At 44.0% G+C, this 24,873-nt stretch overlaps 5 non-coding genes across 5 annotated transcripts; 2 read left to right on the plus strand and 3 right to left on the minus strand.

The window, feature by feature from the left end:
* Positions 1-493: 493 nt before the first annotated feature.
* trnam-cau (transfer RNA methionine (anticodon CAU)) lies at positions 494-566 on the plus strand. Its single transcript has one exon. It is a non-coding gene; the product is annotated as a tRNA-Met (tRNA).
* An 11,091-nt stretch (positions 567-11,657) lies between these two features.
* Positions 11,658-11,740, minus strand: trnal-cag (transfer RNA leucine (anticodon CAG)). Its single transcript has one exon. It is a non-coding gene; the product is annotated as a tRNA-Leu (tRNA).
* Positions 11,741-13,731: 1,991 nt separating this feature from the next.
* On the minus strand, positions 13,732-13,803 carry trnaw-cca (transfer RNA tryptophan (anticodon CCA)). The gene has a single exon. It is a non-coding gene; the product is annotated as a tRNA-Trp (tRNA).
* Positions 13,804-17,909: 4,106 nt separating this feature from the next.
* On the plus strand, positions 17,910-17,981 carry trnae-cuc (transfer RNA glutamic acid (anticodon CUC)). The gene has a single exon. It is a non-coding gene; the product is annotated as a tRNA-Glu (tRNA).
* Positions 17,982-21,317: 3,336 nt separating this feature from the next.
* trnav-cac (transfer RNA valine (anticodon CAC)) lies at positions 21,318-21,390 on the minus strand. Its single transcript has one exon. It is a non-coding gene; the product is annotated as a tRNA-Val (tRNA).
* Positions 21,391-24,873: the final 3,483 nt, after the last annotated feature.

The following is a 24,873-nucleotide window of genomic DNA, read 5'->3' on the forward strand; positions in this document are numbered from 1 at the left end:
TAAGCAGTGAGCAGTCTGTAAAGTTAAGAAACCGGCCTTGAGCTCAATACCGTTTACTGAGAAAGCACGTTCGTTATTTTGAGCCAGAATTAAACTAACAATTTAAGAGTGATTTTGCTTTCAAGTTTTAATCTCTACAAGTTTTCCACACTACCAGCTGAGCTATCGAAGGGAAACAGCAAAGGTCCCTCTCTTTGGTGATTGTTCACCGTGCGCCTTTTGACACTCCCAGACTCGTGGAGTCGCGTGGGCATGACGGAGACTGACTCGGTACCTGCTCATACCGCAGCGCTGTGAGAGTGTGAGCTCCGACTTACTCGACACACCTTTGGCCAGTCGAGCAATGGGGAACGTGTCTGACCAAAATTCAGAAGATTGTTGGTTCGACTTCCACCTGGATGGAGAGTTTTTGCAAACTGCCGATCAGTTTATGATTTTACACCTTGCAAACTGTCCTACTTGATAGTGCTGCCTGGATCGTTACACGTTAAGTGCCTTCTTAGCGCAGTTGGCAGCGCGTCAGTCTCATAATCTGAAGGTCCTGAGTTCAATCCTCAGAGAAGGCATCATTAAGCTTTTTTTTCCATCTTTGCTCAAGACCAAAATCAATATTTTTTTCTTCCTGCAGCACACCAAAAGATTTGCTGCCCCTTGACCTCTCTGTACCGTAGCACGCAGTGAAGCTTAAGAAGTACATGGACCTTGGGCTCGCTGAAAACTGACGCCACTTTTGTTTCTGGACAATTGACCCAAGTCAAAAGGTGAGTGGAGAATGCAATAATCTATCTTGCTATCTCTCACCTGCTCAGCGAGCATTCGACTTGAATCATAGAAACATTCCAGCACGGATGGAGGCCATTCGGCCCATCGAGACCACACCAGCTCTGTGCAAGAGCAATCCAGCTGGTCCCACTCCACCGCCCCATCGTTTTTCCTGATGTCATCTATGGTGCTTTTGCCAATCATGTTACATCTATGCCCTCTGCTCCTTCACCCTTCTGCAAATAGGAACGATTTCTCTCTATACACTCTGTCTAATCCCTTCATGGTTTTGACAATCTCTATCAAATCTCCAGCTTCTCCAGTCTATCCACGTAACTAAAGTCCCTCATCCCTGGAATCATTCTAGTAAATCTCTTCTGCACCCTCTTTAACGCCTTCATATCTTTCCTAAAGTGCGGCGCCCAGAAGTGGACATAATACTCCAGTTGTGGCTGAACCAGTGTTTTCTAATGACTTCCATACTTTAGTGCTCTCTGCCTCTATTTATAAAGCCCAGGATCCCGAATGCTTTTTTAACCACTTTCTCAACCTGCCCTGGCACTTTCAATGATATGTGCACATATACCCGCAGATCTCTTTGTTCCTGTATCACTGTTAGAATTAAGCCCTCTAGTTTATATTGCCTCTCCTCGTTCTTCCTACCGAAATGCATCAATTCGAATTTTTCTTCGTTAACTTTCATTTGCCATGTTTCCGCCCATGCAGCCAGTCTGTATATATTCTCCTGAAGTCTATCACTATCCTCCTCACTGTTTTTAACCCTTACAAGTTTTGTTTCATCTGCAAATTTGGAGATTGTGCCCTGTACACACAAGTTCAAGTCATTAACATATATAAAGGAAAGCAGTGGTCACAGCACCGACCCCTGGGGAACATCACTGTCCTCCTCCCTCCAGTCCCAAAAACAACCGTTCACCACTACTCTGTTTCCTGTCCCTTAGCCGATTCTGTATCTATGTTGCTACTGCCCACTTTATTCAATGCTCTTCACAGTAGTTGTTTCGCACTCGCCTCCAAGCAGCTCCACGATCAGCAGAGAAATCTTGCCTTGGGTTGGCCCCCTCCCTGACGACAATCAATACTTTGCTCCAATCGGTGGTTTCGAGCATAAGCAAGTGAGCAACAGCAGAACGGGAAGCCACAGTAATCGTGAATGATGCTGAGAAGAGCCCGAGCATGCGGAAGGTAGATGAGATCACAGGAAAGGAACAGCGGCCCCGAGCTTGAGGGAGCAGCGAGAGCCCTGTCTGTCTGCCTGATCGAAGACATTTTTGCCTGAAAGCGGTTTGAAGTGTTGTTGCTCAAAGGCACTCCCTGCTGGTGAGCAGAGGCAAATGCTCGAACAAAACAGCCGTGTTCTGACAGACACAGAAAGGTTTCAGGTTTTACAAAGGAAAAGTGCTCTCCTGTGCCTCAGCGCCAACATGTTAAGCCGTAGGCTGCCTGTAAAGTTAAGAGAATGGCCTAGAGCTACTTACTCCAAAAGCACGTTTATTACTTCGAACCAGCAAACTTTGATCTGTTAATTGTACTATAGTTCTCCGCTCGACAAGCTGAGCGATCGAAAGGAAGCAGCTCATGTCTCTCTCTTTGGTGATTGTTCACCGTGCACCTTTTGACACTTCCGGACTCGTGGAATCGCGTGGGCATGACCGAGACTGACTCGGTAACTGCTCATTCTCCAGCATTGTGGAAGTGTGAGTTACTGCATGCTTTTTGAAAACTAGGCCAGTGGAGCAATGGATAACGTGTGGAGGTTCAATTCCCGTTTGATTCGAAAGTTTCTGCGATTTTTTTTTGTTACAAAACATACATTACTGCATAAAATTTAAGAATACACAGAGTTAAAACTAAATTTCACAATTTCGAAGCAATACAGTACAATACAGACCGTATCTCACGGTATGAAGCGTCCAGTTAAAGGGGCCTCATGCTGTGATCTCACCGTGTGAACCGTCCAGTTCAGGGGGCCTCATCCTGTGATCTCATGCTGTGAACCGTCCAGTTAAAGGGGCCTCACCTTGTGATCTCACGGTGTGATCCATCCAGTTCAAGGGGCCTCAAAGATTATCTTTCGTTCCAGAGTCCGCTCCGTGGAGCAGGACGAGAAGTGCTCGCGCTTCTTCTTCCAGAAGCTGCTCAGGGAGACTTCTGTGATCAGCAGCCTGAAGAAGGAAGAGGGCTCGGTGACGTCTTCACAGACCGACATACTGAGTCCACCCCACCTTGTAATTTGCTAATTTACCTCATGCTCATGCTTTAATATTGCATTTTTTTGATAAAGATTAGAAAGCTATTTGATAAACTTGAGTAATGAAGAAGGAGAGACAGAAAGCGATAGAGAAACAACAACAGAGCAATAAACAGGTGGAGGGAGAAACAGATAAAGAGACTTCGGGAGATAAAGGTAAACAGATAGATAGCTATATAGATAGATAGATGGATAGATAGAGATAGATCGATAGGTAAGTAGATATATAGATAGATGGCTAGAGAGATGTATCGATAGAGAGAGTTGGATAGAGAGATATATAGATAGATGGATGGATAGATAGATGAATAGAGAGATATATAGATAGATAGATGGATGGATAGATAGATGGATGGATAGATAGATGGATGGATAGATAGATGGATAGTTAAATAGATGGATGGATAGACAGAGAGATATATAGATCGATAGATGGATGAATAGATCGATGGATGGATAGATAGATTGATAGAGAGATAGATAGATAGGTAGGTAGTTAAATAGATGGATGGATAGATAGATGGATAGAGAGATATATAGATAGAAAGATAGATAGATAGGCAGATGGATAGAGAGATAGATGGATAGAGAGATATATAGATAGAGAGATAGATGAATGGAGAGGTAGATGGATAGAAAGATAGATAGATAGAAAAATACATTTAAAGCAGTGGAGAGACAATGATACATTCGAATCGGTCGAAGGAGATTGATATTGATTTTTAATAAGGTGAAAATAACAATGGATATAGTTGAAAGAGATAAAGAAACATAAAATTAGTAGAAAGAGAGCACGATGGACAGATTCATAATTAGAGACAGAGTTAGAGATTGGCAGAAGCAGCGATGGAGAAATGGAATAAGTTGGAACATTGGTGGTGGCGGGGGTGGGGGCCGGCGGGGAGTGGGTGCAGGAATAGTCCGTCTTTTTGTGATAGTTCAATTGAAATGTATTGTGTCAATTGAAGATCAATTAGCAATGGACAGCTACAAATTGCCCGGGACAAACTCAAATACCCCTCGCCCCAATGAAGCTATGCTGGTAAAGAAACAACTCAATTCAAACCCAAAATGAACTGCAACAAATCAGCAAAGGTTACTTGAAAGGCATTGAGTGATGAGTTTCAGACGAAATGTTCTGGGGATGTTGCACTGAATTCGGCCGACAATGGACGGCCCTGCGGTGATATTACGCACCACGTGTTTCTCTGCTCTAATGTTGAGAAAAGACTCGAAATTAATTGAATACAATTGCAGTTCCTCAACGGGACTTTCTCCTGCAGCTTAATATCCTCTTAACAGATCCGCCGCCTATCAAGGTCAACCTGCTTCTCCTGTTCGGACTTTGACATTTCAGTTAATGGTTAGTTTTGGGGTACTGTATTAGTTTGAGGTGCTGGATTGTTTGAGGAATACTATTAGTTTGAGGTGCTGTATTTGTTTGAGGAACACTATTAGTTTGAGGTGCTGTATTAGTTTGAGGAATACTATTAGTTTGAGGTGCTGCATTTGTTTGAGGAATACTATTAGTTTGAGGTGCTGTATTTGTTTGAGGAACACTATTAGTTTGAGGTGCTGTATTAGTTTGAGGAACACTATTAGTTTGAGGTGCTGTATTAGTTTGAGGAACACGATTTGTTTGAGATGCTGTATTTGTTTGGGGAACACTATTAGTGTTAGGCCACAGCTGGAGTACTGTGTGCAGTTCTGGTCGCCACACTACAGGAAGGATGTGATCGCTTTGGAGAGGGTGCAGAGGAGATTCACCAGGATGTTACCAGGGCTGGAGCGCTTCAGCTATGAAGAGAGACTGGGAAGATTGTGTTTGTTTTCCTTGGAGCAGAGGAGGCTGAGTGGGGACATGATTGAGGTGTACAAAATTATGAGGGGCACAGATAGGATGGATACTAAGGAGCTTTTTCCCTTCGTTGAGAGTTCTACAACAAGGGGACATAGATTCAAGTTAAAAGGCGGGAGGTTTAGAGGGGATTTGAGAAAGAACTTTTTCACCCAGAGGGTGGTTGGAGTCTGGAACTCACTGCCTGAAAGGGTTGTGGAGGCAGGAACCCTCACAACATTCAAGAAGCATTTGGATGAGCACTTGAAATGCCATAGCATACAAGGCTACGGAACAAATGCTGGAATATGGGATTAGAGTAGACAGGGCTTGATGGCCGGCGCGGACACGATGGGCCGAAGGTCCTCTATCCGTGCTGTATAACTCTATGACTCTATGACTCTATTAGTTTGAGGTGCTGTATTTGTTTGAGGAACACTATTAGTTTGAGGTGCTGTATTAGTTTGAGGAACACTATCAGTTTGAGGTGCTGTATTTGTTTGAGGAACACTATTAGTTTGAGGTGCTGTATTTGTTTGAGGAACACGATTAGTTTGAGGTGCTGTATTTGTTTGAGGAACACTATTAGTTTGAGGTGCTGTATTTGTTTGAGGAACACTATTAGTTTGAGGTGCTGTATTTGTTTGAGGAACACTATTTGTTTGAGGTGCTGTATTTGTTTGAGGAACACTATTAGTTTGAGGTGCTGTATTTGTTTGAGGAACACTATTAGTTTGAGGTGCTGTATTTGTTTTAGGAACACTATTTATTTGAAGTGCTGTATTTGTTTGAGGTACAGTATTATTTTGAGGTACAGTATTATTTTGAGGTACTGTATTAGTTTGAGGTACTGTATTTGTTTGAGGCACTGTATTAATTCGAGGTACAGTATTAGTTTGAGGTGCTGCGTTAGTTTGAAGTGCTGTGTTAGTTTAAGATGCTGTACTAATTTGAGGTAATATATTAGTTCGAGGTACTGTATTAGCTTGAGGTGCTGTATCAGTTTGAGGTGTTGTATTAGTTTGAGGTGTTGTATTAGTGTGAGGTGCTCTATTAGTTTGAGGTGTTCTATTAGTGTGAGGTGCTCTATTAGTTTGAGGTGTTGTAGTAGTTTGTGGTGTTATATTATTTTCAGAATCTGTGTCATTTTGAGGTACTGTATTCGTTTGAGGTACTGTATTAGTTTGAGGTACTTTATTAGTTTGAGATACTGTATTAGATTGAGATGCTGTATTAGTTTGAGGTATTCGATTAGTTTCAGGCTCTGTATCGGTTTGAGGTATTTATTAGTTTGAGATGATGTATTAGTTTGAGGTACTTTATTAATTTCAGTTTCTTTATCGTTTGAGGTACTTTATTAGTTTGAGCTACTGAATTAGATTAAGATGCTGTATTAGTTTGAGGTATTATATTAGTTTCAGGTTCTGTATCGGTTTGTATTAGTTTAAGGTGTTGTATTTGTTTGAGGTACTGTATTAGTATGAGACGACGTATTAGCTTGAGGTATTATATGAGTTTCAGATTCTCGAAACGTTTGAGGTACTGTATCAGTTTGAGGTACTATTTTAGTTTGAGAAACTCTATCAGTTTGAGGTGTTATATTAGTTTGGGATATCTGTATTATAAGGAAAGAGTTAGTGTTTATATTGAAGTAATATTAACCTTTAGCTTTTGCCTCTTAAGGAAGGAAGTATAAATCTCTGTTGGGAGAATGAAACTACAATCATAAGACGGATTTGCTTCATTTTATATGCATGCATATGTTTAACATAGAGACTAGTCGATTCTGAAGTCCAGAAACGCTTGGATTGCAGCTGATATCATAATACTCGTAAGTTAATTGTCCTTTTGATATAAACAATTCTCTGACAATCATAACAAGGCCTTTAAATCATTCAGAGCTGGTGTTTATGTGTGTCAGACAGCATTGTGTGCTATTCGTCTTACCAACTTCACAGGGAAGCAGGAGAGGTGTGACATCTGTACGATTGCTCCGTATCATTCCATACTGACGCAGCGGGAAAGGGCTGTACTGATGAGAGATAAACACCATTCTGCTTTCTGGTCAATGGGCAAGGCCATATGTTTCAACCAACAAGTTCAACAGTTATAGTTATAATTAATGCCCGAAGCAGAACACCTGGCTGTGTGGAAGGAGCCTGTTTTCACCACAAGGCGACATCTAGTGGAGGAGTGTAGTTAGGTGATGAGGGAAGTGATACTCTGATAACATGGAAAATGCTGGAAACCCTCAGCAGGTCAGGCAACATCTGTGGAGAGAGAAACAGAGTTAATGTTTCAGGTCAATGACTTTTCATCGGAACCAAGTTGGGCAGTTGTGTTAGGTAATAGTATGAAACATCGGAATTGTTTCACTCATATGTGCTGATTTGGGGACTTTTCTGTCTTTGGACGTTCAATATAAAAAGTAAAATAAGGGCTCGTCCGGGATCTCTCACATATTTGGACAAACAACCCCAAAGCTAGAATCATACCCCTGGACCAACGAGCCGACTGATAAGGACCAGTGCACTCAAGAGCCAGCCATCATAAAACCCTTTTTGTTGGCTATCCTTGATAAGCAATTATGAGGACAGGTTGCATGGACCAGACTTGCATTCCCTTCAGTATAGAATATTAAGGGGTGATCTAATTGAGGTGTTTAAGAAGATAAAAGGATTTGACAGGGCAGATAGAGACTATTTCCTCTGGTGGGGAGAGTCCAGAACAAGGGGGCATAACCTTAAAATTAGAGCTTGGCCGTTCAGGATTGATGTCAGGAAGCACTTCTTCACACAAAGGGGAGTGGAAATTTGGAACTCTCTCCCCCAAAAAGCTACAGAGGCTGGGGGTCAATTGAAAATTTCAAAACTAAGATTGATCGATTTTGGGGCGAATTCGGGAGTTTAATAACTTTGACATTTTTTCCCTGTGACTTGTATCGTTTCGATCGATGAAATGATGGCGAAAAGAGTCAGTGTAAATAGAGTCAGCAGTTCATGTTTTCCCGAGACACTTCCTTCAGACCGGAGATCGAAAAGTTTGTCGTTTCCACAGTATAGCGGTTATCATGTTCACCAGTTACACGCAGAAAGTCCCCAATTCGACCTCGGAGGGATGCATTTTGTTGGGCCTTGCTCCCCACAAACCTCCAGGGTCGAGTGTCTTCAAGCGTGAAAGGGGCGACAAATCTTTTTAAATTTAACAGCGGATGCACCAGATTCATGGTATAATAAGCACGAAACATTTTTAAGCAGACTCCTAAAATAAAGTATGTAAAATGGGAAGGGAGAAAAGTTCATAACATGCAAAGCACAAAGATTTATTGACGTTTTAATTGTCACTTGGCAAACAAGTTAGCATTTCCTTCAGTGTGCAACAGAACGTATTAATGGTGATTAAAGAAAACATTAAATGTCTCACAGACTTCAATTATTTTTGTGCAATGAACTATTCCCAACCACAAGGGAAAACCGCATCAAACATATATATTTAAGTATATAATAAGTATATATACATATATAATCCATGTCGTGAGTGGAGCTCGTGACGCAACTGTAGTGCATCTGATTCCCCATCAGAAGACTGTATATCAAAATCACTCTTTATCTTATCATTCATAGGAGCCTGGATAATTTCGGAATTAATGCTTTTTAACAATAAACGGAACATTGGTCACCAGTTCTGCGGTGTCAGGGAGGGACGCGTCATTTAAAAATAAACCACTGGTAGCGGTGAGCAAGTTAAGGCACAGCAGGTGTTGGGACAAGTGAGTGAACCGTCTTAGTTCAGTTGGTTGTTGCTTAAATGCCCGGGTGCTTGATTCTGACAAATTGATGGGCCCGAGGGAATTTTACAAGTGATGGTCATTGCTCCCTGTCATTGATAATTGAAATGAAATGTTAATCTGGCAAAGCCGGCGAACAAAATATTAAACTAGCGAAACAAATGCTGAGCAAAATTAATTGCAATGTTTGGGGGGAAGTGCAGCTGAAAAGCAGAAGATCTGAATGGAATGATCAATGATTGAGCGGAATACATTGCTCGACTTGTTACTCGATTGCCTTCCACACCATGGAATTCAGGAGAACCAGTTTCATGGTTTGTACTGAACCCTTGGAGCGGAGCCAACAGCCGGCTCGCTGCAACAACAGACAAGGAACTAACAGTTTCCTCAGGCTTGGCTAGCTCAGTCGGTCGAGGCATTCACCTCCTGATCGTGTGTGCGAGTTTCAACTTTTACGCTACACGTTTACGGACCCCAGCGCTCCATTTTCGCTGAAATGGAGAATTACGACGCCACCTTTTTCTTGATATCACAATTGCTGGCGTGCGACGGAAGGGGTCCGTGTGACGTTCCAGTCAAACCCCTCGTCCGGGAACGCAACGATTTTAAAATACTCATCCTTACTTTCAAATCCCACCATGGCCCTCGCCGCCTCCCTATCTCTGTAACCTCCTCCAACCCGACAACCCTTCGAGATCATGTGGCTGCAAGAGTAGGTCAGAGGCTGGGTATTCTGCGGCGAGTGACTCACCTCCTGACTCCCCAAAGCCTTTCAACCATCTACAAGGCACAAGTCAGGAGTGTGATGGAAGACTCTCCACTTGCTTGCTTGGATGAGTGCAGCTCCAACAACACTCAAGAAGCTCGACACCATCCAGGACAAAGCAGCCCGCTTGATTGGCACCCCATCAACCACCCTAAACATTCACTCCCTTCACCACTGGCGCTCTGTGGCTGCAGTGTTTACCATCCACAGGATGCACTGCAGCAACTCGCCAAAACTTCTTCGACAGCACCTCTCAAACACGCGACCTCGACCACCAAGAAGGACAAGGGCAGCAGGCACATGGGAACAACACCACCAGCACGTACCCCTCCAAGTCACACACCATCCAGACTTGGAAATATATCGGCCGTTACTTCATCGTCGCTGGGTCAAGATCCTTGGAGCTCCCTTCCTAACAGCACTGTGGGAGAACATTCACCACACGGACTGCATCGGTTTAAGAAGGCGGCTCACCACCACCTTCCAAAGGGCAATAAATGCTGGCCTTGCCAACGACGCCCACATCCCATGAACGAAAAAAAAATCTCTGTGCTCCTCCAATTCTGGCCTGTTGCGCATCCCCGATTTTAAACGCTCCACCATTGGCGGCTGTGCCTTCAGCTGCCTCGGCCCTAAGCTCTGGAATTCCCTCCTTAAACCTCTCCACCTCTCTCTCCTTTAACACATACCTTAAAACCTAACTCTCCGACTAAGCTTTCGGTCACCTGTCCCAATATCTCCTTATGTGGCTTAGTGTCACGTATTTTTTAATAACGCTCCTGTGATGCACCTTGTGACGTTTTACCACATTAAAGGTGCTATATAAATGCAGGTTGCGTCCTCTGGTTATCGACCCTCCTGCCAATGGAAACAGCGTCTCCCCATCGATTCTATCAAAATCCACTCATAGTTTTGAACACCTCTATTAAATCTCACCATAACCTTTTTTTTGCTCCAAGAACAATCCAGCAAGTTCCAAATCTTTTCAATGCAAAGTTATTTCACTTTATTTAAAGTGCCGTGTGGCTGAAAACGGGTCCCAGATGATTTGCGTTCACTCGTGACTTGTTTTCCAGTGTTTGTCCGTCAGGTTTGCAATTCAATTTGTATTGGATATTGAAGATATTTCAGGATGATTGCACAACATACCATGTGTAAAGCAACCATCTTGATAACTTCAATCATCACACACTCTACATCGACGCTGCAGAGGCCCCAGCATCCCTTTCAATATTGTTTTTCTTAACTCACAGTTTTCAAAAGGGAATTGGATAAACGCTTGGATGGAAACATTTTCAGGGCTCTGGGGAAACAGCAGGCGAGTGGGACTAACTGGACAGCTCTTTCAGAGAGCTGGCACAGGCACGTTGGGCCGAATGGCATCCGAATTGCGCTGTCTTATTCTATGATTCTATTAATAGATCAATTTCCGCCTTTCACTGAGCCTCCCTAAATGGAGCGCAGTAATCGTGTCCCTGTGAAATGAGCTCCTGAACAGTAATACGGAAATTAGCGTGGCTGAGCGGTTTGAAACTCTGGTCAAGCACCTTACAGGAAATTTCCTCTCTGAGTTTGATTAGTTTATCAATTATCTCCCCACCTTTCCATCTTAAATGTCTTTACATATTTTTTTGATCTCTTCTTCTACTGTCATGCCCACAATACTAGTCTCCCTGGTAAATACTGAAGCAAAGTGATTATTTAATATTTCTGCCATTTTGCTGTCATTGCCTGTGAGTTTGTCGTGTGTATCCCTTAGTGGCCCGATTCCAATCCTAAACTTTCTTTGGCTGTTGATGTGTCTAGAAAACTTTGCTTTTTATGATATTCCTTTTTGCCTTTCTAATAGTTCTTTAGACTTATTTCCCAGCCTTTTCAAATTCCCCTCTCTCCTTTATTGTCTCGTCTGTGCCTTTTTCTTTAGTTTCAATTTTACCCTTATTTCTTTATTCATCCCTGGTGTGTCATTTCTGGCTCGTTTGTTCTTGCTTTTCAGTGGGATGTATTTCTCCTGGACTCTATTGATCATCGTTTTAAATGTTTCCCACTGCTGTTCTATTTCTTTGTCCAGGTAATTAATATGTCAAACATTTCACCGTTGGAAACTTCTCAAGTCACATATGCATGACAAAGCCAGTTACTTTTGTGGGAGGAGTTAATCAACTTGGCAGAAAAATCAGCTGCAGCCCAATTCACAAATAAAATATTTCCACGTCTTCGTAAAAGTAAGGAATGTCAGAAGTGGGATTCGAACCCACGCCTCCAGAAGAGACTGCGACCTGAACGCAGCGCCTTAGACCGCTCGGCCATCCTGACCACCAAGCTCAGGTTTCATTCTGCATTATTTCTGCACTGTTGGCCAGTGAAAGCAGCATAAAAGTTTAAAATGGCACTCGCCCAACGTGGGCTCGAACCCACGATTCTGAGATGAAGAATCTCATGCTCTACCGACTGAGCTCGCTGGGCCGAAAGGCTTTTCACCGCCCTATCTATTATTGCAGCAAGCAGGAGAAAGACTCCATTTCAAATTATTGGAATTAATTCTGAGGGACAGGATAAACTGTCACTTCGAGAGGCACGGACGAATCAAGGACAGTCAGCATGGATTTGTTAAGGGGAGGTAGTGTTTGTCTAACCTGATTTAATTTTTCGAGGAGGTGACAAGAAGGATCGATGAGGGTAGTGCAATTGATGTCGTCCACATGGATTTTCGCAAGGCTTTTGAAAAGTTCCCACATGGTAGATTGGTCAAAAAAGTAAAGGCCCATGGAATCCAAGGGAATGTGGCTTGTTGGATCCAAAATTGGCTCAGTGGCAGGAAGCAAAGGGTAATGATGTTTTTGCGGCTGGAAAGCTGTTTCCAGTGGGGTGCCGTAGGGCTCGGTACTTGGTCATTTGCTTTTTGTGGTATACATTAACGATTTGGACTTAAACGTAGGGGACATGATAGCGAGGAGGAAAGCTGTAGACTGTGGGGGGTTCAGACAATTTTCTGTTAACAAAGCAATCAATCTATCTCTGAACGAATTTTGAACGAATATGTGTGTTTGACCCGGCACAGGCACGATGGGCCGAATGATCTCCTCTTGTGGACTAACATAATACGATGATACTAATTGTTGTCAGATGGAAAAGCAACACATTCCAAATAAGAGCAGAGAGAGGAAACTCGTCTAAACGCAGAACAGCACGGTGAGATATTGTATTTGAGAAGGATGAGGAGGGATAGTTTATCATGGTGGTCGTCACATGGAGTATCATTTGTAACTTTGATAAGGACCATTTCATGCTGCGACAGGGGTGGAAAACTAATCGGAGAGATTCATCCCGGGTGCGGCCCCATCGTGCGCGGTGAGACGGAGGGGGGCGAGGGGAAGTGTCAGAGCTGGGGCTCACCGGCGGAAGCAGCATAAAAGATTAAAACGGTACTCGCCCAACGTGGGGCTCAAACCCACTACCCTGAGAGTTTTCAAAGAAAAGGGGGAGTAGCCACTGTCGGCATCTCTTGCTGTATTTGAAACAACACATTCCACGTACGAGCAGAGAGAGGACACCATTCAATTGCCCATTGTGTTAAACAAAATGCCATCATTTTCCGTGGTTTGGTGGTTCCCGGTTCGATTCAGGGGAGGAGCTTTATTTTGGAACTTGGTCTCCATAAACATCCCGATCGATTTTCTTCTCCTGCCAAAACGGGAGAAAGTGGCTGCTCCCTTATTCTTTGAAAGCTGCATCTTTTACTTCATTAAACAGATAACTTTGAGTGAGAGAAAACTGATCCACAATGACGCTCATTTCAAGTTTATTCCCTTTTAAACTGGAAGGATATATTGGCTTTGAACAGAGTGGCTTTTGAAAGGAGCTAGTCGGGTGGGATCGACAAACCATTTCCGCTGGTGGGGGACAACGGAACCGAACCAACCATCTACCAAGTTCTCCTGAATTCTGAGGTGCAATGGGGAACCGACCAACAAAAGCCCTTTCATTGACCGTGGAGGTTCATACAATTTTCTGATAACAAAGCGCTCAATCTATTTCTCTTGTCTATTTCCCGATGTTTCCGGATACTGTCTGCATCTCTGCCCTGTGTTTATCTCACTATGTGTCCACATGCAGGGTGGTTTTTGAATGAAGACGTGTGATTGTCTTCTGTTTGTTACATTAAATAAATAGAGGGCATCAGTTGCTTCACTCCCTGACACTGGGGAAACAGAGGCAGACTTTAGAGGAGGGTTCTTTTACTTGTGAAGACGCAAAGAAAACATTTATTGCAGAATTATACAAACCAATTTCAAGGGAGAAAACGGTGACCCCGACATGGTTTAAACACACAACCTTCTGATCTGGAGTCAGACGCGCTACCGTTGCGCCACGAGGCCTGGGTGCGGCAATGGGTGTTTGTTTTTCTCAATGTTTGCCAAGCACCGCTTTATAGCTCCGATATCGGTGGAATGGGTTGGCTTTCAAATCCCCGCCCACTCCCACCAGATGTCAGGAAGCATCAGAAGTCGCCTTCACCTGTCAGCGGCAGCATGGCGCTCGCTTCCATCGCCTGCTGTCAGCGGACTGCAGCAAATCCAATTACATTCATCCTGCACCCAGAATTATCACATCACATGAAAAGGATGTGGGAAACTGCTCAAGATACATAACAGGAGGGGAACCTTCTGAAAAACACTTGGACTTTCGGTTTTTAGACTTCGATTCGAACTGCGAAGAAGAACGTGTGAAAATATAAACTATGGGTGTGATGTTTATATATCAAGTGAATGTTTGTAACGGATTTCTCCCGTTACTCTGACAACTAAGGGTTGTTAATCCATCAACAATGACTTCCGCTTGATTTTAGCACGAGTGGTTACAAAATAGCAAGTTTAATAGATTGACTTACAACAGAGTTGCACTACAGTTGTCTTCAACATTATATTCAACAGTATTATTATTATTATACAACTGTCGACAGATTACATTAATGACAAGCAATTAACACAACCTGACCTGTCTACGAATCCAGGTGTATCAGACCTGACCTTTGCGGACAGCCTGTGGCAATGAACTTCTGACTGTCCCCGATTGAGAGCTCTAACATTTGAGAAGGGAGCATGCCCTCTCTTTATACGATTCGGCTGCATTGTTCTGTACGTAAGCACCACTGATCTTAACTCATGGTCGTAAACCATCCCACTTTGCTGACTTTCAGAAACCACCAAGAATTGTTTCATGTCTTAGTGTTTATTTAGCTTTTCTCTGTCACCAGGTTTTAGATGCTTATACTAGGTTAGCACAACCTGGAGTTCAGGTGTCCACGACACTCAAGTTTCTCTGGACATCAATATTTAATAGTTTCTCACCATTTCAAAAATATTCTGTTTTTCTGTTCTTCCAACCAAAGTGAATGATCTCACATTTCCCCACATTATACTCCATCTGCCACCTTCTTGCCCACACATTTAACCTGTCTATATCCCTTTGCAGCCTCTTTGTGTCCTCCTCATAGCTTACTTTCCCACCTAGCTTTGTATCATCTGCAAACTTGGATACATTACACTCGATCCCTTCATCAAGTCATTAAAAGTCTTCGACAGGTATATAAATAGCAAACAGGTAGTAAGAGGAGGGGTAAGACCGATTAGAGACCAAAAAGGAGATCTATGCATGAGGTACTAAATGAGTATTTTGCATCTGTCTTTACCGAGGAAGAAAATGCTGCCGAAATCACAGTAAATGGGGAGGTAGTTGATATACTGGATGGGGTGAAAATTGCTAAAGACGAGATACTAAAAAGGCTGGCTGTACTTAAAGTCACCTGGTCCGAATGGGATGCATCCTCAGTTGCTGAGGGAAGTAAGGGTGCAAATTGCAGAGGTACTGGCCATAATCTTTCACTCCTCCTTCGATACAGGGTTTGGTGTCAGAGAACTGGAGAATTGCAGATGTTACACCCTTGTTCAAAATAGGGTGTAAGGATAAACCCAGCAATTACAGGCCAGTCAGTTTAACCAAGGTGGTGGGAAGCTTTGAGAAATGATAATCTGGGACAAAATTAATAGTCATTTGGACAAGTGTGGATTGATAATAGAACGACACTGTGGATTTGTTAAAGGCAAATCGTGATTGAGTTTTGTGATGAGTTAACAGAGAGGGCTGATGAGGGCAATGTGGTTGATGTTGTGTTTCTGGCCATTCAAAAGGCTTTTGAAAAAGTGCCACAAAGTGGGCTTGTCAAAAGGGGCGATAGTGGCTGCTTCCTTATTCTTTAAAAGCGCATTATCTTATTTCAATCAACAGATAACTTTGAGTGAGCGAAAACTGATCCACAGTGGCGCTTATTTTAAGTTTATACCCGTTTAATCTGAAAGGATATATTGGCCTTGGAAGGAGTGCAGCACAGATTCACCAGGTCAGATGGAAGTGTTAAGGGAGAAAGTGAACTGCTGACTCCCACTTCTGGGGGATATCCCAAAGCGCTTCATAGAGGTTTAATCAAAAACATAAAATCATAGAATCGCAGGAGGCCATTCGGCCCATCGTGGCTGTGCCAGCTCTTTAAACTAAATGGTGCAATTTTAAAGGTGGTGCAGGAACAGAGAGACATGGGGGTATACGTGCACAAATCTTTGAAGGTGACAGGACAAGTTGAATGGATTGTAAAAAAAAAAATATCCGGAATCGTTGACTTTATTAATAGTGGCATAGAGTACAAAAGCAAGGAACTTATGCTAAACCTTCATAAATCACTGGTTAGGCCCCAGCTGGCCACCACACAATTCTGCCCACCACACTTTAGGATGGATGTCAAGGCCTTGGAGAGGGTGCAGAGTTGATTTACTAGAATGGTGCCAGGGATGAGGGACTTCAGTGCGGTGGAGAGATTGGATAGCTGGGGTTGTTTTCCTTTGAGCAGAGACGGTTAAGGGGAGATTTAACAGAGGTGTTCAAAATCATGAACGGTTTTGATAGAATAAATCAGGAGAAACTGTTTCCAGTGCCAGAAAGGATGGTAACCAGAGGGCACAGATTTAAGGTAATTGGCAACAGAGGTGAGATGAGGAGAATGTTTTTCCGCAGCGAGTTGTCATGATCTGGAATGCGCTGCCTGAAAGAGTGGTGGAAACAGATTCAATAATAACATTCAAAGGGGAACTCGGTAAATGCTTGAAGGGGAAAGTTTTGCAGTGCTATGGCGAAGGGGAAGGGGAGTGAGTCTAATTGGATAGCTCTTTCAAAGTGTTGGCACTGGCAAGATGGGCCGAATGGCCTCCTTCTATGATGTTTCCATGCTGTGATTCTATGTTATGGAGGATTTTCTGATGCAGTGGATATTCGGGGCAGAGGACCAAGTGGGGATTGAGCTCGACGGCAAGTGTATACAGTTCGTTCAAAGGACTGAAGCCGATGGTTTCATTCTTCCCGGCGTTTAGCAGCAGGAAATTACTCGGCAATGCAGGCGACTTTTTTGCCTTCATTCATGGGATGTGGGTGTCAATGGCAAGGTCAGCATTTATTGCCCATCCCTAATTGCTCTTGAGAAGGTGCTGGTGAGCCGCCTTCGTGAACTGCACCTTTCATTGACTGTGTCATTGACATTTTCTGGATAGAGAGAAACTATTTCCGCTGGTTGGGGATTCTAGGACTAGGGGCCACAGTCTAAAAATTAGAGCCAGACCTTTCAGGAGTGAGATGACAAAACACTTCTACACACAAAGGATGGAAGAAGTTTGGAATTCTTTTCCTCTAACGGCAATTGATATTTGCTTAATTATTAATTTTAAATCTGAGATCGATCGCTTTTTGCCAACCAAAGCTATTAAGGGATATGTGCCAAAGGCAGGTATATGGAGTGAGATCACAGATCAGCCATGATCTTATCAAATGGCGGAGCGGACTCGAGGGGCAGAATGGCCTTCTCCTGTTCCTGTGGTACATTTCCCCAACTGTCTGCTCTCGCCATAGTTGTTGCCTTGTGTTCAAAGCATATTTTCGTGCAAAGCTCGGTTGAGGGATGAGCCGGTGGGCGTCAAAACGTGCCGTGGATCGAGACCGGGTTGCTTTTTGCGGGAAGAGCAAATCAACTGGGCCGAAAAATCAACTGCAGCTCGAGCGACAAATAAAATAGTCGTCAAAATAACTGATGTCAGATTCGAACCCACGCCTCCAAAGGAGACTGCGACCTGAACGCAACGACTTAGACCGCTCGGCCATCCTGACTAATAAACGACTTCATCACTCGCCACTCTTTCCACATTGAGACCCCCCCCCCCCCCCACCCCCAGAGAAAGTTTCACTCACTCCAGTGCTTGGTGAGATGAATGCTGCTGTGAAGGCTCGGTGAGCGGGATGCCACCTCCCGGGTTTTCCTGAGCCTATTGTACTTTATTCCTATTTAATCACGGGAATATCCGCAATCAGGAGCTAAAAAGAATTAAAAGCTGAATCACAGAGAAGAAGAAATCCATATTACATCTGATAAGCCAGTTAACAGAGCTCCCTGGTGGTCTAGTGGTTAGGATTCGGCGCTCTCACCGCCGCGGCCCGGGTTCGATTCCCGGTCAGGGAAGGAACTTTTGAACACTTGTTATATTCGTAGCATGAACTTGCTCAAAGTCTGTGGGAATAAAGAAAAACAACCATTGTTTTCATCACCATTAATTAACCGATAACGTTATTTTGCAGAATGAAAGGCTACTGAGGGAAATTGGAAAACTTTAATAATTTCTTTTGTGCGATGAGCTTTTTATCCCTTCTCATTTTACACACTGTATTTTTAAGGGCTCGGTTTAAAATGTTCAATGCTCGTGAGACGACGAATCTGTGTTAAATTTAACAGGACCAGATATTCCACAGAGAAAAAATTAATTTGCCCCAACATAATGTTTCTGCCCAGGATTGAACCGTGGAACTATCACGTGTAAAGGAAACGCAAAAATCGCCACACTACGGAAACTTCTGTTTTGGTTATCAGCCAGAAGTTAGAATGACTGCATTGATTCTCTTTCATAACTATTCAATTGATCGAAGTTGCACAAGTCACAAAAGAAAAATGTTCATTTAAAAGTTATTAAACTCCCAAATGTGGCCTGCCTTGTTTGGACAGGGGTTTGACCCTGACGTCACAGACTCAACAAAACATATTCTCAACATTTCCATTGGGAACAGGAGGAGGTCATTTAGCCCCTTAAACCTGTTCTGCCCTTCAATGAGATCAGAGATGATCTGAACCTCAAATCCATTGACCCGCCTTTACTCCCTATCCCTCGAAACCCAACAAAATCGATCGATCTCAGTTTTGAAAGCTTCAATTGACCCCCAGCATCCACAGCCTTTTGGGGGACAGAGTTCCAGACTTCTACTGCCCTTTGTGTAAAATAGTGCTACCTGATTTCGAATCTGAATGGTCTGGTTCTAATTTTAAGGTTATGTCCCCCTCGTTCTTGATTCCCCAGAGGAAATTGATTCTCTCTCTCTATTCTATCGAATCATTTAAAGATGTTAAATACGAGCCGAGTGTATGCAGCCTGTCCTCATAATTTAACCTTTTTAGCCCCGGTAACATTCTGGTGAATCTGCTCTGCACCCCCTCCAAGGCCAATCTATCCTTCCTGAGGTGCAGTGTCCAAAACTGAACGCAGTTACTCCAGACGCAGTCCAACCAGAGCTTTATATAACTGGAACATAACTTCCACTTCTTAATATTCCAGCCCCCTGAGATAAAGGCGAACATTCCGTTAGCCTTTTAAATTATTTTTGGATCCGTCCGTTAGCTTTTACTGATTTATGTAAATGAACCGTTAATTCTCTCTGCTTCTCCACAGTTCCTAGCTTCTTACCATTCGGAAAATACCCTGACCATAGGTCCAAAGTGGATTACCCCACATTGAACTCCATCTGCCATAGTTTTGCCCACTCACTTAATCTATCAATGTCCCTTTGCTACTTTCCACTCGCATCCACACGACTCACTGTACCACCTAACTTAGTGTCATCAGCAAACTTGAATATACGACTCTCTATTCCTTCATCAAAGTCATTGATAAATATGGTGACAAGCTGAGACCCCAGTTACAGAGGCCTGGGGGACACCACTAGTCGCATCCTGCCAATTGGAGTATGTACCCATTATCCCTACTCTCTGCCTCCTATCTCCTAAACAATTCTCTACCCATGTCAATACATTGCCTCAAGTTCCATGCGCTTTCATTTTTGCCAACAGTCTCTTGTGTGGAACCTTATCAAATGCTTGTCGGAATTCTATATTAATAATATCATAGGAACAGAGGAGCATCGGAACATAGCCTTTGTACGTAGAAGTGTTTTCTAATCTCACTCCTGAAAGGTCTGGCTCTAATTTTTAGACTGTGCCCCCAAGTCCTAGAATCCTCGACCAGCGGAAATAGTTTCTCTCTGCCCATCGTGCGTGTTCCAGCTCTCTGAAAGAGCTGTGCAGTTAGTCCCGCTCGCCTGCTGTTTCCCCATAGCCCTGAAAATGTTTCCATTCAAGCGTTTATCCAATTCCCTTTTGAAAACTGTGAGTTAAGAAAAACAATATTGAAAGGGATGCTGGGGCCTCTGCAGCGTCGATGTAGAGTGTGTGATGATTGAAGTTATCAAGATGGTTGCTTTACACATGGTATGTTGTGCAATCATCCTGAAATATCTTCAATATCCAATACAAATTGAATTGCAAACCTGACGGACAAACACTGAAAAACAAGTCACGAGTGAACGCAAATCATCTGGGGCCCGTTTTCAGCCTCACGGCACTTTCAGTAAAGTGAAATAACTTTGGATTGAAAAGATTTGGAACTTGCATCTGTGCCTTTATCTGTTCCATTTCTTAAAGTTGCTGGCGTCTGATGATGCACACGCCTCTGCTCGCTCTATTGAACAAGAAAGGAGGTGTTTGACATTGACGGGACCTGTTGGTTATGAGCCCATCCTTTAAATTGAGTGGGTTCGCGTCCTTGAAACGGCGTCAGCTTTAGCCCAGCGGTGAACTTTGCAGCAAACAAGTTCGACACCGTCTCACCACGGACGCTGACTGATATGTTTATTGTTATTTCTTACAGACATAAGTAAATAGTAACCGTGATTTTAATTTGCACGATGTGATTTTTAGGTAGTCGCCTTTAAATTTTGATAGTCCGGCCATTTCACCAGCCGTGTTGAAAACAAGAAATGTCTCTGCTTTTCGCGTCTTTTTTCGAAAGGCAAAAAATATATTTTCCGTGACCTCTGAAGGATGGACAAGTACATTTCAGAAAGCTGAAGCAAGTTCACCGAGCTTAAATCGTCTGACCACGTTAAAGGCGCTAAATATATATGCAAGTAGTTGCTGCCTGTTTCTGTGGTTGTCTTTTTTCTGTGTGTGTCCATGTGCAGGTCGATTTTGAATCAATACCATTATTCGTGTCAGTTTGTTGCATGAAACAAATGAGTATCAGGCGCTCCCCTCCCTGCCACTGGGTTGGTATTGAATCTGGGTTTTGACCAAACTTCTGTTTTTTTTTGTTGAAAAAGCAATTAAAACCTTCATTCTGGGATTATCCAGTGTCATGTGAGCGGTGAAAGAAACAGTGACCCCGATGTGATGTGAACACGCAGCCTTTTGATCTGGAGTCCTGGATTTTTATTATCCAGATGAATGTTTCTCAAACACCGATTCATTTCTCCCACCTTGGTTGAATATATCGGGTTCATCAAATCTCCGCCAGGTCCCACGGGGTGTGAGACAGGATTGGAAGCAGCCTTCACCCCCAACATGACGCTTGCTTTCATTGCCTGCTCGCAGCGAACTGCAATAACATGGCTGTGAGATATGGACTTTGTTCACATTGAATCAGCAGTGTGAATCGTGAAATATTTACTCATTTTTACTGGGAACAAGGTTTTAAAATGCTTCCGCCTGGTTTCGAACCAGGAACTTTTCGCTTGTGAGGCAAACGTGATAACCACTACACTACGGAAACCTGATGGCTCAAGCGCCGTGTTAGGGACATAAACCCTCAGCCAAACTAATTTCCGTATCATTGTCCAGGAGCTCATTTCACAGAGATACATTTACTGCGCTGTATTTCGGAAGGCTGCAGAGAAGGATCGGTGGCGATGGTCAGGCAGGGAGTCCCAGAGCATCGCGCCCACACAAACATTTCACTGTTTTTTTTTCATGTGCCTGATATCCGACCGCAGTGTAAATTGTGGCGAATCAGGCATGCTCAGATCACATTGTTCACAGAGTGTTTTCTTGCAGCCAAATCACACATTAGAAAACTTGAAATGAGATTAAGAGATCGGAGTCATTTAAAGTGCTCCCATTTACTGCAGATCAGGAATTAAAACCTGGCACCGCCTTCAGGGCGATCAGAATGAGGCAATGAATCCGAATGTGGGAAGAAAAAGGTGCAATTTTTGTTTTTGGGTGGTCGCGAACCACCAACTTTTTGATTAATAACCAAATGCGCTAACCGATTGCACCACAGAGACCGTCAGCTAGACTGTCTTGCAAGATACACTAAAGCAGCGTGTCACCTAGCCAAAGTTACATGTTGCAGCCACAGAAATGCAATTGTCCACCATCAGTGTTACTTTTCCAGAAACAAAGGATGGGACATTGTTTGTGGAAACATAGAAACGGTCTGGTCTCGCTCACAGCATCGATATCACCGCCAACCAGCTCTCCTGCAACCGGCGCGCCCACCGGTGCTTTGTCTGTGACGAAGGAGCACTGTGGGAGAACCTTCACCACACGGACTGCAGCGGTTCAAGAAGGCGGCTCATCACCACCTTCTCAAGGGCAATTCGGGATGGGCAATAAATGCCGGCCTCGCCAGCGACGCGGCGCCCACATCCCATGAACAAATAAAGATGAAGTGTTGTGAGCGTTCTTGCGCTGATGTCAGGTTTTGCTCCCTGATCTGCAGCAACTGGGAACGCTTTAAATGGCTCCGACCTCTTAATTTCAAATACAGCATCAGATTAACTGTTCCAGGGGAACATGCCGACTCAGCTGCGTCTTGGCCGCCTGTCTGGTCAGTCCTTTATTTGTCTCCAATTCTGTTTCCCAAAGCGTATCGACAGATTCACAAAGCTGTTTGTCATTTCGGTTCCTTTCGATTTGTCCAGCTCCCGACTGGCAATAATTTGCAAACCTGGTTTCAACCCTCCGCCTTCCATCGTGTCCGGGGATGGGTTATGTGGAGAGACTGGACAAGCTGGGATTGTTCTCCTTCGAGCAAAAAGAGGTGAAGGGGAGATTTAATAGAGGTGTGCAAATTATGAGGGGATTTTGATAGAATGGATGCGGAGTAGTTGTTTCCATTGGCAGGAGGGTCGATAACCAGAGGACACAACCTGCATTTATATAGCGCCTTTAACGTAGTAAAACGTCACAAGGTGCTTCACAGGAACGTTATTGAACAAAACTTGACACTAAGCCACATAAGGAGATATTGGGACAGGTGACCAAAAGCTGAGTCGGAGAGTTAGGTTTTAAGGTATGTGTTAAAGGAGAGAGAGGCGGAGAGGTTTAGGGAGGGAATTCCAGAGCTTCGGGCCTCGGCAGCTGAAGGCACGGCCGCCAATGTTGGAGCGATTAAAATCGGGGATGCGCAAGAGGCCAGAATTGGAGGAGCACAGAGATTGTTTTTATTCGTTCATGGGATGTGGACGTCGTTGGCGAGGCCGGCATTTAGTGCCCATCCCGAATTGCCCTTTAGAAGGCGGTGTTGAGCCGCCTTCTTGAACCGATGCAGTCCATGTGCTGTTATGTAGTGAGTTCCAGCGACGATGAAGGAACGGCCGATATATTTCCAAGTCAGGATGGTGTGTGACTTGGAGGGGAACGTGCAGGTGGTGTTGTTCCCATGTGTCTGCTGCCCTTGTCCTTCTAGGTGGTAGAGGTCGCGGGTTTGTGAGGTGCTGTCGAAGAAGCCTTGGCGAGTTGCTGCAGCTGCAGTGCATCCTGTGGATGGTACACACTGCAGCCACATTGCGCCAGTGGTGAAGGGAATGAATGTTTAGGGTGGTGGATGGGGTGCCAATCAAGCGGGCTACTTTGTCTTGGATGGTGTCGAGCTTCTTGAGTGTTGTTGGAGCTGCAATCATCCACTCCTGACTTGTGCCTTGTGAATGGTGGAAAGGCTTTGGGGAGTCAGGAGCTGAGTCACTCGCCGCTGAATACCCATGCTCTGACCTGCCCTTGTCGCCACATGATCTGGGAGGGTTGTAGGTTACAGAGGTAGGGTGGGGCGAGGGCCATGGTGGGATTTGAAAGCAAGGATGAGAATTTTAAAATCGAGGCGTTCCCGGACAGGAGGTTTGACTGGAACGTCACACCGTCCCCTCCCGTGTTTACTTCCACAAACGTACATTGGGACAGGGCTTGGGCGGATTTTTCTGTGTCTCACCCGGGGCCGCTGAGTCTACTGCAGTCCCCCCGATCACCAACTCACCCAGTTTGTACATTTAAACCGGAAAAAGTGCCTTGCAAAGGGCAAGAGATGAAGGCAAGGCTGGAACCTTTGACAAAAACATTGATTATCCACCAGCGAGGTTTGTGTACCTGAATCGCTAACTCTTCTTTCAAAGCTTTGACATTCATTGGACGCCACGCGGTACCTACAGACTTGTCTCTTGCACTCACAGTGAAGAGGAGGGCCCTTTTCACTCGCACGCCAGCATTTGTGATATCAAGAAAAAGGTGGCCGAGAAATTCTCCATTTCAGCGAAAATGGAGCGCTGGGGTCCGCTTATGAGTGCAGCATAAAAGTTGAAACTAGCACCCACGATCCTGAGGTGAATGCCTCTACTGACTGAGCTAGCCAAGCCTGAGGACACTGCTACTTCCTTGTCTGTCGGGCCCATCAATGTGTCAGAATCAAGCACCCGGGCGTTTAAGCAACAACCAACTGAACTAAGACGGTTCACTCACTTGTCCCAACACCTGCTGTGCCTTAACTTGCTCACCGCTACCAGTAGTTTATTTTGAAAGGACGCTTCCCTCCCTGGCACCGCAGAACTAGTGTCCAAAGTTCCGTTTATTGTTAAAAAGCATTAATTCCCAAATGATCCAGGCTCCTATGAATGGGAAGATAAATAGTAACTTCGACGTGATTTGGACACGCAGCTTTCTGATTTGGCGTCAAATGCGCTACCGTTGCGCCACGAGGTTAACTGATGGCATTGATTATATATTTATATATACTTATTACTTACTTAAATATATATGATTGATGCAGTGTTCCCTTGTGGTTGGGAATAGTTCATTGCACAAAAATAATTCAAGTCTGTGAGACACTTATTGTTCTTTTCAATCACCATTCATACGTTCTGTTACACACTGAAGGAAATGCTAACTTGTTTGCGAACTGACAATTGAAACGTTAATAAATCTTTGCGCTTTGCATTTCATGAACTTTTATCCCTTCCCATTTTACATTATGTATTTGAGGAGT

The sequence above is a fragment of the Heptranchias perlo genome, unplaced genomic scaffold (assembly GCF_035084215.1).
Source record: "Heptranchias perlo isolate sHepPer1 unplaced genomic scaffold, sHepPer1.hap1 HAP1_SCAFFOLD_138, whole genome shotgun sequence".
In the NCBI taxonomy this organism is placed as follows: Eukaryota; Metazoa; Chordata; class Chondrichthyes; order Hexanchiformes; family Hexanchidae; genus Heptranchias; species Heptranchias perlo.